Raw genomic sequence first — 3800 nt, forward strand, 5'->3', positions numbered from 1 at the left:
AACTGCTATGCTAATCAGTATGTAGTTTAATTATCATAAGTTTTTATTATATGAAGATTACTCCATGAGGATTTCACTCACAAAAGCTTTACAGGCCTATCAAATCCCAGGCATCCTCTGACTTGGTCACTTCCAGTCTTTCCGCACAGCCTTGTGAGTGGCCCATCCCCCCCCCCCCCAGCATCCACCCCCGCCCCACATCCACCTCCGCCTGCCGCCCCGCCGTCGACGCCGCCACCACCTCACCTCACCTCGCCGCTGCTTCTCACCGCCGATGAGGGGCGAGCGGAGGGGGGAGGGGAAGGGAGGCAGTAGAGGAGGAGGAGGAGGAGGAGACTTTGTGTGAGAGAGAGGGAGGAGGAGGAGACTTTGTGAGAGAGTGAGGAGGAGGAAGGGATCATATAAGAGCCGGCCAGTACGCGAAGAGAGAGAGGGATGAGCAGCCCCCCACCCAGTACTAATGTGCCTTAGGGCCTTTAGTACCGGGTGGGACCCCCACCTGGTACTAAGGGGGTCACGGGGACTCCTCGGGGGCTATCCATCAGATCCGGTACTAATGTTAATATTAGTATCGGGTCAGAAAGTGACTGGTACTAAGCTTCGGGATGAGAAGTTATTTTTCTAGTAGTGTAAATTAAATTAGCTCGTAGCTAGGCCGGTACGAAGAAAAAAAAAATCATATTGCATCACAAGAGCCAACATACTTTTTAAGACACGGAGATATGATGAAGAAACAAAATCCTCTTTGCTTATCGTTATCTAGGCTATGGTAACGGAAGTGGAAAGTACATATGAGAATATAGGCCCAACATACTTTAAAGTAAGATAGATGTTCTGGAATTACTTATTGGAAAAAAAAAAGGCCCACTTGGATAGGAGAACTTTTCTTCGGCCTCCTTGTGTGGACTCAGTGGAGTAGCCCAAGCGAGCATGTGGATGACTAGATAAATTGGCCCTAGGCCCACTTTATTTATCTCTCTTGAAGAAAATTCCATACATCCGGTGTGCAAACCCATGACTTTGCAACCCCGATGCCGATGCATGCCGCGTGGATGGACTCGGGATCTGACGAATCGCGCGCAGCGGCTCAATTCCCAGACGAACGGTGTATCTAGGTGCTGGCGGCTCGTCTCCAGGCATGCCCGTTCTCGGCTCGGCAACTTATCCCATCGCATCACGGTCGCTTGCCTGCTCCACGTCGCCGCCGCCGCCACCGCCACTGGTGCTGCCTTCTTCCTCCGGCAGTGCTCATATTGGAGGAGCTCGTCATCCTCCAACCTCGTATGCTCGCTTGATGTCTATAGGACCATGTCCTCTTTTGTTCAGATACAGTAGAAGGAATCATTACTTGTTCAAGTGGTGCAGTTGTTTTGCTTCTTTTGTTCCCTGCAGTTCGAGATCTAAAGGTGCAGCAGCAAGCATTTTTAGCATCTCTCGGACCTCTGTATTTTTCTTTGTGCGCTAGTTTCCTTGGTTCTTGAGTTCAGCAGTTGAAGCAACAGCTCGACAACAGTGTAGCTCAGGTGCTCTGCTCTGCTGAGGAAATGATATTGCTCTTCCCCTTTGATGCCTGTTGTAAAGCACATTGTACCTAGCTACTACTGTAAAGCACATTGTATATACTATTGACTGAAATGATATTGCTCTTCCCCTTTGATGCCTGTTGTAAAACTGATTTTTTTTTTGTGCAGCTAATTATTCTATCTTCACCTAACAATTGGCTGCAACTTCACCTACCAGAACGATAGGTGTTGTCGCTTTGGTGTATTGTAGTGATTAAGTATTGCAGAGAGATTTTGTGTAGTGATCGAATTGTACATGTAGAGAGACTTTGTATTGATAGGATCAAGTGTCAATGTATAATGTATCTTTTTATCTGAAAATACATATGGATTTTAACTGATGCCACCAGATTTCACATTCTAAGCATTTCAGAGTATGAACATTTTAGATCAGAGAAACAATCATATTTTCAAAGAATCACAATCCAGATTTCTGGCCACTCTTGAGCTGAACAACATCGATGTCCTTGAAAACCTGGAGCGTCACCCGCGTGATGAAATCAGTTCCCTGAACTCCCACATGCCTCTAATTTCGAAAATGAAAGCATAAGGAGGAACAATTAAATATCAGAATACTCGTCACACGTCACCCATATTTGAATCTTGCCAACCCAAGAAGAACAAAGATGATTCGGAAATTCAGATGCTCATCATGTGAAGCAGGCCTGCTCTAGCAACTGCATTCCGAGAGGGAGCGGCAGCGACAGAAGGACGCGACTTCGTGGAGAGGGAGGAGGCGACGGCGACGGCAAGACGCAGCAGCGTGTAGAGGGAGGCGGCAGTACACGGGATACGGGACTGCATTGACAGCAGCGGCGCGCGTTGAACGGGAGCCGAGCCGACTGCCGAGAGCGGGCGGCGGGCGAAATAGCGCTGGTAGTCGAGCTGCTGCACCTTTAGCTTGTGGGCACACGCTCTCGTCAGGATCCGTCGGATGGCCGCGCCATCCACGCGTCGCTTTGCGGGAGCAGGTATGCACACGATCTGGTTTGCATACCGGATGCATGGAATTTTCTTCCCTCTTTTCTTATTTATCTTATTTTCTTCCATTTATTTTTTGCCACATTTAATTTTTGTTTGCTTTCATATCTTTGTCTAATTTTTTGAATTATCATCTTTCACATGCACATATATATACATAAAAAAGAACAGTATTATTATTATGTAACTCAGAAGACACTAGAGCTACAAAATTGGTAATGTGATTCACGGAATTTAGTTGGTTCTAAGATTAGACTTAAAAACTAGATGACAGAATAACCAACGGAGAATAATAAACTAAACTACTTTGATTTGGTTTATTTTGTTTCCATATAAAACTTTTATAAATTTTCAAAACAAACTGAATTCAAATCACAAATTCAAAACAAATATCAACGTCGGCTCGTAACAAGATTCGTATCAGAGTTTCTTCTTAACAAGAGCTGGATACCTCGAAGACTATCCATGCTGGATCTTGTTATTAGGAGTATCCATTCCGGCTCATAACAAGAACCAACACGAACCCAAGGTTTGTTATGCTAATTAATGGATAACACTTGGGGGATATATCCATGTTGCGGGCTTGCGGCTCCTATATTAAGCTGGCACGGATGACTTATTCGTTCTAACTCCAACTGCATGCACTGATGCGGATAAACGAATGTATATGAGTGTTTTTATAATGCGTACTTTGTAGTGCTATTAGTGTCAGTCGTTTTACGCATCGATGCGAAAGGACTTGATGCACTTTCGACCGGCACGTATGATCCGATATGAACAACGTTCTCTGTGTTAGTGTGGCTTTTGATAGACATGGTAAATACTTGTAATCCGTTAGTTTATGCACCAAAATACCAATTACTCCGGCTTTCGAATTATCTCATCCTTACGGCACACCTAGTTACGTTTTCTAGTTTATTTTCTATTTGATCCAACGATTTTTTCTTTATTTTTCAGGTTAACTGATTCATGTATTGTGTGGGATGTACTGTCTATTTATCTTTAATATAATCACCTTTCCTTTGAATAAATGACTTGTATTGGTTGCGAGCATTGTGTGCCGATAGAAATGTATGACTAATTTTCAAGCGATCCAATCCCCATCCTAGCTAACACTAAATATTGTGTTTTTGATCCAACTATCTAGGATGGAGGTAGAGCAATATGTTGATTTTACGCACTTAGGACGAATAGTAAAACTGTAAAAGAATAAAAGTGCAGAGAGACGAAGCAGAAAGCATCGAAACTCATGGAGCA

The sequence above is a fragment of the Setaria italica genome, chromosome VIII (genome assembly GCF_000263155.2).
Source record: "Setaria italica strain Yugu1 chromosome VIII, Setaria_italica_v2.0, whole genome shotgun sequence".
NCBI lineage: Eukaryota > Viridiplantae > Streptophyta > Magnoliopsida > Poales > Poaceae > Setaria > Setaria italica.